The following is a 17,030-nucleotide window of genomic DNA, read 5'->3' on the forward strand; positions in this document are numbered from 1 at the left end:
GATGTTTTGTTGGGGACTGATTTGGGGAGGATGTATGCATACTACGTTCCTGACACCCCTCCCCAATCTACTAATGAGGGTAAAGTTAACCCTGATGATGATGATGATGGGAAATCGCATGTGTTACCTGACCATGCTTTATCTTGTGTTGATGCATCTACTAATGATTTTTTCCCTAGGATTGATGGTGAAAATGTTGTACCTGTGCCAGCTGAACCTGATAATGATTTTTCTGTGAAGGTTAATGTGTCCATAGGTACAGGTGTGCCCAGCCACGTCGCTCTGCGGAGTGAGACGGCTGAGGAACCCCTAACAGGGGCAAGTGTCGGTGCTACAGGAAATGGGGAGATGCATGGGAACCGTGAGGAAGGTGACGCCATGAAAGTGACCAGTGCCACCGAGGAAGGTAACTGGCCCATAAGTAGCCCAGCCCCTGGAGTGTTGGGGGTGGATGGGGAGGTAGAGCCCATAGCAGCGCCGGCTGATGGGCCTGTAGAAACCCCCGGGGAGACAGCCTACGTAGCTGCTGTCACCCGCAGTCAGAGTGCCCGGAACGCAGATAACTGTCAGCCTTCCGGACCCTCCTCAGTCATCACGGTGACTGAACCAGAGGTGGACCCAGAGCAGGTCCAAGAGGGTTCCCGTGGGGAAGGGACCCTGACGTCGCTTTTGGCTTCCCCTAGCCAGGAGTTTCAGGCCGCTCTGCGCACAGATGCGAGCCTAGAGAGTTTGAGACAACTCGCCGAGACGCCCACCTCCGTGACTGATAAGGAGAGGGTGTTCTGGGAACAAGGAAGGTTATACCGGGAGACAGTACCCGGAGAATCACAAAAGGAGTGGTTGAGGGAAAGACAGCTGGTCGTCCCGCAGCAATTCCGGGGTGAGTTGTTGCGGATTGCCCATGAGATCCCGCTAGCTGGACACTTGGGGATCAGCAAAACTAAGGCCCGGCTGTCTCAACACTTCTATTGGCCTAAGATGGGGACAGATGTGTCAAACTACTGCCGCTCCTGTGTCACCTGTCAAAGAGTGGGGAAGGCAGGGCCTGCTCTTAAGGCTCCCCTGATCCCTTTGCCAGTGATAGAAGAGCCTTTCCAGAGGATCGCGGTGGACATTGTGGGCCCGCTGGCCGTCCCCAGCAGCTCTGGAAAGCAATACATCCTTACTGTGGTAGACTATGCTACCCGGTACCCAGAGGCAGTAGCTCTGTCGTCAACTAGGGCAGATAAGGTGGCGGATGCCCTGTTGGCCATCTTTTCACGTGTAGGATTTCCCAGGGAAATGCTTACTGATCAAGGGACCCAATTTGTGTCTCGCCTAATGGAGGCTCTCTGTAAGAAAATGCAGGTGAAGCACCTGGTATCGAGTGCGTACCACCCACAGACCAATGGCTTGTGTGAACGCTTCAATGGTACCCTCAAACAGATGCTACGCATGCTGGTTGAGACTCAAGGGCGCGACTGGGAGCGGTACCTCCCACACCTGCTGTTCGCTTACCGAGAGGTTCCGCAGGCCTCGACGGGGTTCTCCCCCTTCGAGCTCCTGTACGGCAGGCGAGTTCGGGGACCCCTTGGGTTGGTAAGAGAATCCTGGGAAGAGGAGCCGAACCCTTCTGAAGTGTCCATAGTGGAGTATGTCATGCGCTTCCGTGACAAGATGCAGACCTTGACGCAGTTGGTGCATGACAACATGACGCAGGCTCAGGCTGATCAGAAGCACTGGTACGACCAGAACGCCCGGGAGCGGACCTACCACGTGGGTCAAAAGGTGTGGGTGCTGGTCCCCGTACCAACGGATAAGCTTCAGGCAGCCTGGGAGGGCCCGTACGTCGTCCACCAACAGCTCAACCCGGTCACTTACGTGGTCACGCTTGACCACGCTCGGGGTAGGCGAAAGGCCTTTCACGTCAACATGATGAAGGCTCATCACGAACGTGAACCTTTCATCCTACCGGTCTGCAGCTTGCCCGAAGACGGTGGGGAAGACACCCTCCTGGACTTGCTGGCCCAAGCCAAGGCCAATGGGTCCATCGAGGATGTGGAGGTAAGCGCCTCGTTAACTGAACCCCAGCGGGTGCAGTTGCAAACCACACTGGAACCCTTCCGGGTCGTATTCTCCAACCGACCTGGGAGGACTGAGTTAGCCGTCCACGAGGTGGACACCGGGAATCACGCCCCACTACGGCGAACACCCTATCGAATCTCTGACCAGGTGCAGCAGACTATGCGCCAAGAGATCAATGAGATGTTACAGCTGGGGGTGATTCGACGGTCAAAGAGCGCGTGGGCATCACCTGTAGTTCTCGTGCCAAAGAAGGACCGGACCACCCGGTTCTGCGTGGACTACAGGGGGCTCAACGCCATCACAGCCTCGGATGCGCACCCAATGCCGCGCATGGAGGAGCTGCTTGAGAAGTTAGCTGGCGCAGATTACCTAACAATAATGGATCTGAGTCGAGGATACTGGCAGATTCCCCTGAGCCCCGAGGCGCAGGAAAAGTCCGCCTTTATCACACCCTTTGGACTGTACGAGTCCACGGTCATGCCCTTCGGCATGAAGAATGCCCCTGCCACTTTCCAGCGGATGGTCAACCGCCTGCTTCAGGGACTGGAGACGTACGCCGTGGCGTACTTGGATGACATTGCCATCTTCAGTTCCTCCTGGGAGGAACACCTGCAGCATCTCGAGGAGGTGCTCAGGCGAATTCACCAAGCAGGACTGACTATCAAGCCGGGAAAGTGTCAGATGGGCATGAGGGAGGTTCACTACCTGGGAAACCGGGTAGGCGAAGGCACCATGGAACCAGATCATGGCAATGGTGATGGGTTGGCCCACCAGGGTGAACCTGCTGAGGTGCGCATGGAGGAGAACCATCAGGTCCTGCCTCTCTAGCGCACACCAAAAGGGGGAGGTGTCACGATATGGTATGAAATATCATAAGTAGGTCTCTTGCTAGCCTGAGTGGGCTAAGCCCCCTTCTTGGAGAACAGTTTGTAGCTGCAAATTCCTGGCTTTCCTTCTCAGAGAGTGTGGGGGTTAGAAGTTTTATGGCCGAACGGAATTTACGACTGGCATTTCCTGTGTAAGCTCTTGTCCAGCTAGAACAGGAAAAATGGCTCCAAAAATCCATGAAAGATTCTTTGTTTAGTTTTTGTTAGATATTAGGCAAACGATTTAAGCTAGAAATACGAAAATATATATTCGTAGTCCCACTCGGTGTAGCTACCCATCTCATGACACTCGGGTTTCTAACTCCATCTGGTAAAGAAGTAGGGTTTTCTCTGTAAATATGTATCCCAGATAGGACATATTTGATCTCATTAGAATGCTCACGTTAATCTGAGATGAATGATGAGCTTTTTAGGACGCTGACATGTTTTGTAGTGAAGTTATAGAAATCAGAGAGAATAGTTTAAAGTTTAGGCAGAATGTAGAGAGAGGAGGGTCTGGATAAGCCAGCCTTTCTGTGATGTCACAGCCTTAATGTTTTAAGTGTCTGGCAGGCTCTGAGGAGTCACTTGCTGCTGGATTTCTTGTCCTGTCCTGGAAGAGCCCTGCTCACGTCCCAATGAGCTGGGACGTATGGAAAAACTCCACTAGCCTGGTTGCTTGTCATGCTTTAAACATGTAAGTGTTGCTTTTCTCATTTATTCCCTTTATGTTATAATTACCCATGTACATATTTGCAATTGTCTCATTTATAACCTCTTTATAAACTATTTTTGATAAAGCATTGCCTAATTATTTTTAATGGGATATACTATTATATATTAGTTCGTTCTCCTGTTCTAAACCGTACCCTAAGTCTCTGAAGGGAAATACGCTACTGTTACTGTTGTGTTGGGTTAGCTTCGGACCCGTTTAATCGAAGCTGGTGGCAGCGAAAGTGTGCTGACGGTTGGATTATGCTGAAGCAACTGCGGGTTTGATAATTATTGTTCCTGCCTGTGTGGGAGTAGTTATCGCGTCGCTGCAGCGTGCCCAATAGCCAGTACATAGCAGGCAGCCTTTCTGGCGACTAATTACCCAGGGTGCAGTACCTAATCTGACCTGAGAGTAAGGGGGGCGCCAGAGAGCTGCAAGTGTTAAGTGGAACTGTAAGCGGGATATACATAAATCCCTGCAGTTCGTGGTATATAGAAAAGCAGTGGGATACCTAGAATAAGCCCCTGCTGTAAACTAAGAGGTCAATAGCCTTGTGTGTGGTTTTTCATCACATTGTAGCAGTGGAGGGATAACTAAGATAAGCCCCCCCTGCACATGTGATAGCCGTCTGTTGGCCTAAAGTCACCCTGATCCGTGACGTAGGGGTGACGGTCACGGTGTGAATCCTGACCCAGTGGTGACAGCGGTCAGGGGAATCGTGACAGTCACCACGCAGCAAGGATATGATGATTTTTACTTGCTGAATGGGATCACCAGAAGAACGGGGTTTCAAAGCAAAAAACAATTTGCAGTTATTTTTAAAGTTCAAAAACTTGGATCTGTCCCCAAAAAACAAATCAGGAGTAGGAATTCTAGGCTCTAAAGCCGGAGTCTGGACAACATAGTCCTGGATACTCTGTACTCTTGCAGCAAGTTGATCCACACGAGAAAACAAACCCTGAACATCCATGCCAAAGCATATATCCTGAACCACCCAGATATCAAGAGGAAAAAAAAGACAAACGAGAGCACAGAAAAAAAAATGGTTCAGAACTTTCTTTTCCTTCTTTTGAGATGCATTTAATTCATTTTTGGCCACTTGTACTGTTATGATACGGTGGTCTAGGAGCAACATGGAACGAGCTCTGAAGGAAGTGGTAACTGTACTGACCGCAGTCCCTAAGCTCAACACAACACTAGAAGTAGCCGTGGAATGCTCCTAACTCTCCCTAGGCATCTCGTCACAGCCTAAGAGCTAACTACCCCTAAAGAAAGAAGCAGGAAAGCTATCTTGCCTCAGAGAAAATCCCCAAAGGATAGATTAGCCCCCCACAAATAATGACTGTGAGTGGAGAGGGAAAAGACATACACAGAATGAAACCAGGATAAGTCCACAATCTATGGATAGAAAAGAGCAAGCAAAAACTTAGCTTAGCTGAACTGGTCAGTGTCACGATTCCCCTGACCGCTGTCACCAATGGGTCAGGATTCACACCGTGACCGTCACCCCTACGTCACGGATTGAGGTGACTTTAGGCCAACAGACGGCTATCACATGTGCAGGGGGGCTTATCTTAGTTATCCCTCCACTCCACGATGTGATGAAAAAACCACACACAAGGATATTGACCTCTTAGCTTACAGCAGGGGCTTATTCTAGGTATCCCACTGCTTTCAATATACCACAAACTGCAGGGATTTATGTATATCCCGCTTACAGTTCCACTTAACACTTGCAGCTCTCTGGCGCCCCCTTACTCTCAGGTCAGATTAGGTACTGCACCCTGGGTAATTAGTCGCCAGAAAGGCTGCCTGCTATGTACTGGCTATTGGGCACGCTGCAGCGACGCGATAACTACTCCCACTCAGGCAGGAACAATAATTAGCAATGCCGCAGTCGCTTCAGCATAACCCCCAAAAGTCAGCACACTCTCGCTGCCACCAGCTTCGATTAAACGGGTCCAAAGCTAACCCAACACAACAGTAACAGTAGCGTATTTCCCTTCAGAAGACTTAGGGTACGGTTTTTAGAGCATGGAGAAGAACTAACATATAATAGTATATCCCATTAAAAAAAATTAGGCAGTGCTTTATCAAAAATATTTTATAAAGATGTTACAAATGAGACAATTGCAAATATGTACATGGGTAATTATAACATAAAGGGAATAAATGAGAAAAGATAACGCTCACATGTTAAAAGCATGGCGGACACTCCAGGCTAGTGCAGTTTCCATACATCCCAGTCCATGGGATGTACTCAGCTCTTCCAGGACAATAGGACAAGAAGTCCAGAAGAAGAAATCAAGCAGAAGGGAGTGAGCTGGGGAGCCTGCCAGACACTTAATACCTTAAGGCTTTGACATCACAGAAGGGCTGGCTTATCCAGACCCTCCTCTCTCTACATTCTGAGTACTTCAATCTTAAATTTATCTACTTGCTATAACTTCGCTACAAAACATGACAGAGTCAGACTCAACCTATCATTCATCTCGGATTAACGTGAGCATTCTAATGAGATCAAATATGTCCTATCTGGGATACATATTTACAGAGAAATCCCTACTTCTTTACCAGACGGAGTTAGAAGCCCGAGTTTCATGGGATGTGTAGATACACCGAGTGGGAATACGAATATATATTTTCGTATGTCTAGCTTAAATCGTTTGCCTAATATCTAACAAAAACTAAACAAAGAATCTTTCATGAATTTTTGGAGCCACTTTTCCAGTTCTAACCAGAGCAGGTGGGAGGGGTGAGGGACTTTCGTCCGAGCCTGGAATTTACGACCCCAGGGCAATAAAACCTCTCTTCCCCCATACACTGGCAAGCAGCTCTTGGCTGAATGAAAGGGAAGGGATTTGAAGCTCCCAACTGTTGCAGCATCCCTCCAAGAAGGGGGGCTTAGCCCACGCAGGCTAGCAAGAGAACTACTTATGATATTTCATACCATATCGTGACACCTCCCCCTTTTGGTGTGCGCTACGGAGGCAGGACCTGATGGTTCTCCTCCATGCGCACCTCAGCAGGTTCACCCTGGTGGGCCAACCCATCACCATTGCCATGCTCTGGCTCCATGGTGCCTTCACCTACCCGGTTTCCCAGGTAGTGAACCTCCCTCATGCCCATCTGACACTTTCCCGGCTTGATAGTCAGTCCTGCTTGGTGAATTCGCCTGAGCACCTCCTCGAGATGCTGCAGGTGTTCCTCCCAGGAGGAACTGAAGATGGCAATGTCATCCAAGTACGCCACGGCGTACTTCTCCAGTCCCTGAAGCAGGAGGTTGACCATCCGCTGGAAAGTGGCAGGGGCATTCTTCATGCCGAAGGGCATATGGCGCTATTTTAGTAGTTCTCTTTTAAATCACACATTTTTGTTGTTTTTTAACTTTATGTTCTTTTATCTAGTTTTCAGATTTTCGTCTGTATGTCTTATGTTCACTTAAAATTACTTCCTCCATTCGGGTATATATCTTCATCTTGGAGTGATGGACCGAACTACTCTATGCTCTGGAGAGCTGCAGGATGTTGGGCATTGCCGTGTACCTTCAGATCTCTCTGTTGGAAATAACATATTCAAAGACTTGGGATATCATTATTAACAGAGATGCATCGGATTTTAGTGTTTTTTGGACCATATCTAATCCAACATGAGAACAGCGCGTTCTTTTCTGGTTATATAGATCTATTTCTATCTTTGTTATCCATGCTTATGATATGATATTTCGATTGTATAGAGTTCGATTTAATGTACTTACATTATATAAAAAGCATGTATGTTTGTATTGTACTATTTATCTTCATGATCTCTCCATGCCCTTTTACCCAGACGCGCTGTTTATGTGCGCTGCCGTGGTCCCATGCTCGTCGCGGCGTCCGGCTACTGTGGTCACCATGGGGATGACGTTAGTCCTCCCACTGGTGGCTTGCGGTGCGGGACGTCGACGCCGATCTAGTGTGAGCACGGCATCACATGACAGCGCGCCGATTGGTACATGGTGAAAACTTTATGGAGCTCTATATTATGGGCCTCAAGTTACCATACAAAAGCCCTTTCATCGGGCCAAAATGTAAGATTCTTCTAAACAAACGAATTTGAGGACAGCGGAAAATTTATTTATTTTTTTTCTGGTCACATAGATTTATTTTTATTCTTGTCACCCATGTTTATGGTATGATATTTTGATTGTACAGTGTTCAATCTGATGTACGTACATTATGAGAAAAACATATACTTCTATTATTTACTTTTCTGATCTCTTCATGCTTTTCACCTAGACGCGCTGTCAATGTGCGCTGCCGTGGTCCCATGCTCCTCGCGGCGTCTGGCTACTGTGGTCACCATGGGGATGACGTTGCTCCTCCCACTGGTGGCATGCGGTGCGGGGCGTCGGCGTCGATCCTGTGTGAGCGCGGCATCACATGACGGCGCGCCGACCGGTTTAATGTTAAAACTCTATGGAGCTCTATATCATGGGCCCCATGTGACCATATAGAAACCTTTCCATTGGGCTAGAATGCAAGGTCGTTTTATGCAATACCACAGTTTTTGTTACCCATGTGACAGCATCACATGACTGTCTATAACTAATACCATTGGTCTAAATATGAAAGGTCCTTTTTGTACCATCAAACATAGATAGAGCGCTGCATCTTATGTTGGATATATGTCCTGGCTTAAATGCCCGCTTTGATGACATCATCGGCACTAATACACCCACGATATACCACACACCTGCTTCATATACAATCAATTTACACGCTCCATAAAGGGAACTTCTCCTGCCGCACTAGCCACGCCTCCTGACGAAGCTCATCGGGCGAAACGCGCGTCGAGGCGCCTGGCAGCACGGCAGCAGGTTCCACCTACCCCCCTCGGACTGACCATGGCCACAGGTACAATAAACTTATATACTAATACCTGCTTTTTCATAGGCTCAATTTGATCAATAACATATGGTATTTTACCTACATCTCACTTTAGTGTGGATCACTTTCTCTAACTTTTTGTCTTGAGCCCAATTTTGATCTAATTGCTATGGTAGTCTATTACACATGGCATCTCAGACTGGGGCCGTGAACACATATATAGGGCTTTTAAGGTGGTGTGGTTTTCTCAGCCTGCGTTGTGCTGCCTGGCAAAACCTTTTTTCTTCTGTCTTTTTGTCTGTTTTTTGGTAAAATCTCACGAATATATTGCTGTTAAGATGATTGTATTTATGATACTTAAATAAAGTTTGTTATATTTATAAATTCTGGTTATTGGCTTCTATTATGTTATATAGTCCTCAATATATATTTTTTTGAATAAATAGGGAACCAGGGCTATATACACCCGTTGTAGGTCGATCTGCTTGGTGAATTCGCCTGAGCACCTCCTCGAGATGCTGCAGGTGTTCCTCCCAGGAGGAACTGAAGATGGCAATGTCATCCAAGTATGCCACGGCGTACTTCTCCAGTCCCTGAAGCAGGAGGTTGACCATCCGCTGGAAAGTGGCAGGGGCATTCTTCATGCCGAAGGGCATGACCGTGGACTCGTACAGTCCAAAGGGTGTGATAAAGGCGGACTTCTCCTGTGCCTCAGGGCTCAGGGGAATCTGCCAGTATCCTCGACTCAGATCCATTATTGTTAGGTAATTTGCGCCAGCTAACTTCTCAAGCAGCTCCTCGATGCGCGGCATGGGGTGCGCATCAGAGGCTGTAATGGCGTTGAGCCCCCTGTAGTCCACGCAGAACCGGGTGGTCCGGTCCTTCTTTGGCACGAGAACTACAGGTGAGGCCCACGCACTCTTTGACCGTCGAATCACCCCCAGCTGTAACATCTCATCGATCTCTTGGCGCATAATCTGCGGCACCTGGTCAGAGATTCGATAGAGTGTTCGCCGTAGTGGGGCGTGATTCCCGGTGTCCACCTCGTGGACTGCTAACTCAGTCCTCCCAGGTCGGTTGGAGAACACGACCCGGAAGGGTTCCAGTGTGGTTTGCAACTGCACCCGCTGGGGTTCAGTTAACGAGGCGCTTACCTCCACATCCTCGATGGACCCATTGGCCTTGGCTTGGGCCAGCAAGTCCAGGAGGGTGTCTTCCTCACCGTCTTCGGGTAAGCTGCAGACCGGTAGGACGAAAGGTTCACGTTCGCGATGAGCCTTCATCATGTTGACGTGAAAGGCCTTTCGCCTACCCCGAGCGTGGTCAAGCGTGACCACGTACGGGACAGGGTTGAGCTGTTGGTGGACGACATACGGGCCCTCCCAGGCTGCCTGAAGCTTATCCGTTGGTACGGGGACCAGCACCCACACCTTTTGACCCACGTGGTAGGTCCGCTCCCGGGCGTTCTGGTCGTACCAGTGCTTCTGATCAGCCTGAGCCTGCGTCATGTTGTCATGCACCAACTGCGTCAAGGTCTGCATCTTGTCACGGAAGCGCATGACATACTCCACTAGGGACACTTCAGAAGGGTTCGGCTCCTCTTCCCAGGATTCTCTTACCAACCCAAGGGGTCCCCGAACTCGCCTGCCGTACAGGAGCTCGAAGGGGGAGAACCCCGTCGATGCCTGCGGAACCTCTCGGTAAGCGAACAGCAGGTGTGTGGGAGGTACCGCTCCCAGTCGCGCCCTTGAGTCTCAACCAGCATGCGTAGCATCTGTTTGAGGGTACCATTGAAGCGTTCACACAGGCCATTGGTCTGTGGGTGATACGCACTCGATACCAGGTGCTTCACCTGCATTCTCTTACAGAGAGCCTCCATTAGGCGAGACATAAATTGGGTCCCTTGATCAGTAAGCATTTCCCTGGGAAACCCTACACGTGAAAAGATAGCCAACAGGGCATCCGCCACCTTATCTGCCCTAGTTGACGACAGAGCTACTGCCTCTGGGTACCGGGTAGCATAGTCTACCACAGTAAGGATGTATTGCTTTCCAGAGCTGCTGGGGACGGCCAGCGGGCCCACAATGTCCACCGCGATCCTCTGGAAAGGCTCCTCTATCACTGGCAAAGGGATCAGGGGAGCCTTAATAGCAGGCCCCGCCTTCCCCACTCTTTGACAAGTGATACAGGAGCGGCAGTAGTTTGACACATCTGTCCCCATCTTAGGCCAATAGAAGTGTTGAGACAGCCGGGCCTTAGTTTTGCTGATCCCCAAGTGTCCAGCTAGCGGGATCTCATGGGCAATCCGCAACAACTCACCCCGGAATTGCTGCGGGACGACCAGCTGTCTTTCCCTCAACCACTCCTTTTGTGATTCTCCGGGTACTGTCTCCCGGTACAACCTTCCTTGTTCCCAGAACACCTTCTCCTTATCAGTCTCGGAGAAGAGCGTCCCGGCAAGTTGTCTCAAACTCTCTAGGCTCGCATCTGTGTGCAGAGCGGCCTGAAACTCCTGGCTAGGGGAAGCCAAAAGCGATGTCAGGGTCCCTTCCCCACGGGAACCCTCTTGGACCTGCTCTGGGTCCACCTCTGGTTCAGTCACAGTGGTGACTGAGGAGGGTCCGGAAGGCTGACAGCTATCTGCGTTCCGGGCACTCTGACTGCGGGTGACAGCAGCTACGTAGGCTGTCTCCCCGGGGGTTTCTACAGGCCCATCAGCCAGCGCTGCTATGGGCTCTACCTCCCCATCCACCCCCAACACTCCAGGGGCAGTGCTACTTATGGGCCAGTTACCTTCCTCGGTGGCACTGGTCACTTTCATGGCATCACCTTCCTCACGGTTCCCATGCATCTCCCCATTTCCTGTAGCACCGACACTTGCCCCTGTTAGGGGCTCCTCAGCCGTCTCACTCCGCAGAGCGACGTGGCTGGGCACGCCTGTACCTATGGACACATTAACCTTCACAGAAAAATCATTATCAGGTTCAGCTTGCACAGGTACAACATTTTCACCATCAATCCTAGGGAAAAAATGGTTATTAGATGCATCATTACAAGATAAAGCATGGTCAGGTAACACATGCGATTTCCCATCATCATCATCATCATCAGGGTTAACTTTACCCTTATTAGTAGATTGGGGAGGGGTATCAGTGACGTAGTATGCAAACATCCTCCCCAAATCAGTCCACTTCCTTCACCCCGCTCCCAGCACCCCAATCAATAAAAACCCGGGCCATCGGTAAGGGACAGCTGATGCCCCCAATCCCAGTGACAGTTAGGGTTTTCCCCGGAATGATTTCTTCAGGGGCCGCCAGTTCGGGTCGGATGAGGGTTCGTACAGCCCCGGTGTCTTTGAGGCCTGTAGCAACATGGCCTCCCACAGTGACGGGCTGTACGTTGTCACACACCCTCCCAACCACACCACCCACCAAAAGAACTGCTGCATTAGGCCCTGGGGCCTTGGCTTGGGGGTTCTTCGGCCTGTCTGGACAGAAGGTACTGATATGCTCAGGCCGCTTGCAGTAGTAACACTGGCGAGGTTCGGTGGTAGGTCTGGTGTTGTTGGCCACAGGGCCAGGACCTCTGGTGTGCTGGCTGGCAGGGGTACTGGCGTTGGTTGCAGGCTTACCCCCTCTCCAGCTGGTGGTGACTGGCTTCCGCACTTCTGATCTACGGTTGGCCTCATAGGCATCGGCAATCTGCGCTGCTTTCGTCACGTCTTTGGGTTCTCTGTCCATCACGAACTGTCGCACCTCAGCTGGGCAAAGATGAAAGAACTGGTCTTTGATCATCAGGTCTCGCAGCTGTGCAAAGGTGGTCACTGACAGTCCTTGGGTCCACTGGTCAAAGTGGGTCCCCAGTCCATGCACCACATCACTGTAACTGTCGTGTGGGCCCCGTTGGAGGGTCCGGAACTTTCTACGGTACACCTCGGGTGTAAGCTGGTACTTGGCTATCAGAGCCTGCTTGATGGCCTCATAGTCACCATCTTGTTCTTGAGGGAGGGCAGCAAATGCCTCCAGAGCTTTACCTCTCAGCCCTGGTGTCAGGTATCGTGCCCATTCATCTGTAGGCAGCCGGTACTGTCTGCAGGCTTTCTCAAAGGCCTGCAGAAAAGTGTCCAAGTCCCCGTCCTTCTCCATAACAGGGAAGTGATCGGGCCGGGGCTTAGGTATCTGAGCGCTGCTGGGCTCACGTCTCTGGGCGGTGGAGGGCATCCCCCCCTGCCGGAGCATCTCCAGTTCATGTTCTCGCTGGGCTTGGCGCTAGGCTCTCTCAGCCTCCCGCTCGGCTCGCTGGGCCTGGGCCTCTCGCTCGGTTCGCTCCTGGTATTGCTGGATCAGCTGCAGACGTCTCTCTAGGTCATCTGCGGAGCATTGTTGCAGAGCCAGCTGCAGGAGGTCTGCACCCCCCTGGTTGCCAGTAGGGTCCGTATGCAGTGGTTGGACCTCTGCTGCAGCACCATGTTCGCTTGTGCTGGCTTCTGCGGCCTCTGGGCTCTGTGACCTGGCTTGGTCGGCTTCCCATTGCACCAGAACTGCGACCAGTTGGGCTTTGTTTTTGCCCGCAAAGTCAATGTGCTGTGACTTGCATAAGGCAACAAGGGTGTCTCTCGTCTGCTGCTCATAGAAGGTTTCTCCCCGCACAACCATGGTTGCCAAATAAAAGATAGGATAGAAAAACGAAGAGAAAGGGAGGGGATAATTACCCGTACACAATTGTCTCAAGACTAATAAAACACTGAGTTCGTACTCCAAACTTATTTGCGCAGAGTCCTCGCAAGAACTTTCTGCAAGTTTTTAGTGAGAGGAATGATTACTCAAACCAAATCACTAATGCTCTAAGATATCCCACCGCCTTGCCACCAATTGTCACAATTCCCCTGACCGCTGTCACCAATGGGTCAGGATTCACACCGTGACCGTCACCCCTACGTCACGGATTGAGGTGACTTTAGGCCAACAGACGGCTATCACATGTGCAGGGGGGCTTATCTTAGTTATCCCTCCACTCCACGATGTGATGAAAAAACCACACACAAGGCTATTGACCTCTTAGCTTACAGCAGGGGCTTATTCTAGGTATCCCACTGCTTTCAATATACCACAAACTGCAGGGATTTATGTATATCCCGCTTACAGTTCCACTTAACACTTGCAGCTCTCTGGCGCCCCCTTACTCTCAGGTCAGATTAGGTACTGCACCCTGGGTAATTAGTCGCCAGAAAGGCTGCCTGCTATGTACTGGCTATTGGGCACGCTGCAGCGACGCAATAACTACTCCCACTCAGGCAGGAACAATAATTAGCAATGCCGCAGTCGCTTCAGCATAACCCCCAAAAGTCAGCACACTCTCGCTGCCACCAGCTTCGATTAAACGGGTCCGAAGCTAACCCAACACAACAGTAACAGTAGCGTATTTCCCTTCAGAAGACTTAGGGTACGGTTTTTAGAGCATGGAGAAGAACTAACATATAATAGTATATCCCATTAAAAAAAATTAGGCAGTGCTTTATCAAAAATATTTTATAAAGATGTTACAAATGAGGCAATTGCAAATATGTACATGGGTAATTATAACATAAAGGGAATAAATGAGAAAAGATAACACTCACATGTTAAAAGCATGGCGGACACCCCAGGCTAGTGCAGTTTCCATACATCCCAGTCCATGGGATGTACTCAGCTCTTCCAGGACAATAGGACAAGAAGTCCAGAAGAAGAAATCAAGCAGAAGGGAGTGAGCTGGGGAGCATGCCAGACACTTAATACCTTAAGGCTTTGACATCACAGAAGGGCTGGCTTATCCAGACCCTCCTCTCTCTACATTCTGAGTACTTCAATCTTAAATTTATCTACTTGCTATAACTGCGCTACAAAACATGACAGAGTCAGACTCAACCTATCATTCATCTCGGATTAACGTGAGCATTCTAATGAGATCAAATATGTCCTATCTGGGATACATATTTACAGAGAAATCCCTACTTCTTTACCAGACGGAGTTAGAAGCCCGAGTTTCATGGGATGTGTAGATACACCGAGTGGGAATACGAATATATATTTTCGTATGTCTAGCTTAAATCGTTTGCCTAATATCTAACAAAAACTAAACAAAGAATCTTTCATGAATTTTTGGAGCCACTTTTCCAGTTCTAACCAGAGCAGGTGGGAGGGGTGAGGGACTTTCGTCCGAGCCTGGAATTTACGACCCCAGGGCAATAAAACCTCTCTTCCCCCATACACTGGCAAGCAGCTCTTGGCTGAATGAAAGGGAAGGGATTTGAAGCTCCCAACTGTTGCAGCATCCCTCCAAGAAGGGGGGCTTAGCCCACGCAGGCTAGCAAGAGAACTACTTATGATATTTCATACCATATCGTGACAGTCAGGATAACAGGGAACTCCAAAGAGATGTGAATCCAACCAGGAACCATTTACAAGTGGCACTGGCTGAAGAAAGAGCCAGGCCTAAATAGCCGAGCAGAGGAGACGATAAGTGGAGGCAGCTGATGACAGCTAACTCCAAGGAGCAGCCATACCACTAGAAACCACAAGAGGGAGCCCAAGAGCAGAACTCACAAAAGTGCCACTTACAACCACCGCAGGGAGCCCAAGAGCGGAATTCACAACAAGAAATGCTGTTCCAAGCCCTGTTCAATGCATCCATGCTACACAATTATACTATTTGCACTTTTCCTGGTGTCAGCCCCTAATTTGAGCTGTTTTGGTAGTTTTTTGACCCCACTGAGAGTTCTGTCTATTTGTTTGGTTTTGCCTCCCATTGAATTCAGTGGGGTTCAGATATGTTCAAAGCCGAACCATAACAAACTTTGAACGGTTTGATCATCTCTATTTAAAAGCTTCTATATTCTCCTCCTTTAGCTAGGCTGCAAAACACACATTGACTTATTGTGGCAATATATAACAATATTCAGTATGTAGTGAATTTCACACTACTCTTGGTGGGAAAGGAGTAACGTTTTCACATTATTTGCATTTTGCTGATTCACGGAGGATAATTTACAATGTAGTTCCCTAATGGCGAATTTATGAGACAAATAGTTGAATCGTTTCTCCCACTCGGTTCTATTGGCCAGCGATTTGAAACACCTAAGTTTTTTCCCTTACCAGTGTCCCTTTAAGGACCCTTCCTCCATTGTTAACTATCTAAGCAATTATACTTTTGGTTCCTGCTTGAGCCAAGGTGTACATCACTTTTGGTTTTTTTGCTGATAGTAACTGGCTAGTTTCACGAACTAGTTCACTTGCATGCTGAACGCTCTAACCCTCTGCCTTTCTATTGTTGAGAGTAAACTGCATTTGTCATGACCCTGGCTTGTCTAAACACTTTTCACAGTTCTCCTGGCATTAGGAATTTGTTTAGCCCAAACCAAATTGGTTGCAGTTGAAAGGTTCAGCTTCTGGAGAATTTGCTCTGGCCATAGACTGAGTTGACTACCTAAAAGAATCAACTACAGTGGCATGTAAAAATTTGGACACCCCTGGTCAAAATTACTGTTATTGTGAACAGTGGGGCAAGTTGAAGATGAAATGATCTCTAAAAGGGCTACAGTTAAATATAACACATTTCCTTTCTATTTTAGGCAAACAAAATATATATATTTTCATTTTTCACATTTTAAAAATTACAGAAAAGAAAATAGGCCAATGCAAAAGTTTGGGTACCCTGCATAGTTAGTACCTAGTAGCACCCCCTTTTGAAAGTATAAGGCTGTGTGCACACTGTGTTTTTGTTGCATTTTTATCCGCAAGGAATTGGCCCAAAAATGCTAGGGAATCCTCATGGCAGCAAAGTCATTGAGAATCCTGAAGTGCTGGGCACATGATCACTAATTTTCAATTCCGGATTAGTGTTACTTTTAAACCCGCAACATGTCAATTATTTGTCCGGTTATGCCTCGTTTTTCACCAGTTGAGTCAATCAAGTACACAGCAGTTATAAAAATGTTTGCGGATTTGCTGAGTTTTTGCGAACTTCATGTCAGGTGTTTACCACGCTGTAAACTGTGTGAAGTGCGAGAATCACCGGCGCGGTGGTTCTGATCGGTGGTAACGTTCCCACCGGTAAGATTGTGACCGGCGGTTAGAGCGCTGCGGGGTCATGCTGTCAGATTTCAGTATGACCACACAGATGTGACTATGACCTGAGGTAAAAAGCTTACTGTAGGTCACCGGCGTCGGCTGTCGAGAGAATACTACTCCCATCAGCCGAAGCCTGCTGTCACTGATTACAGCAAGAGCAGGCAGCGGATGATGGGGGTAGTATTCAACTGGCAGCTGTGCTCAAAGTAGAAAAAAAAAGTTAAATATTAACATAAAAGCACAGTATGTACTCACCTTACAGCTAATCCCTAAAACCATTTCTATTCTGTAAAAAACAAACAAAAAAACCTTATACTCACTTTAACGCCTAATCCCTGATGCCCATGTCACCTGGAAAAGCGAAAAAATAATAAACCACCATATCCCTCTCCTATCCGCTATAATCCATACT

The sequence above is a fragment of the Ranitomeya imitator genome, chromosome 2 (genome assembly GCF_032444005.1).
Source record: "Ranitomeya imitator isolate aRanImi1 chromosome 2, aRanImi1.pri, whole genome shotgun sequence".
Taxonomy (NCBI): Eukaryota; Metazoa; Chordata; class Amphibia; order Anura; family Dendrobatidae; genus Ranitomeya; species Ranitomeya imitator.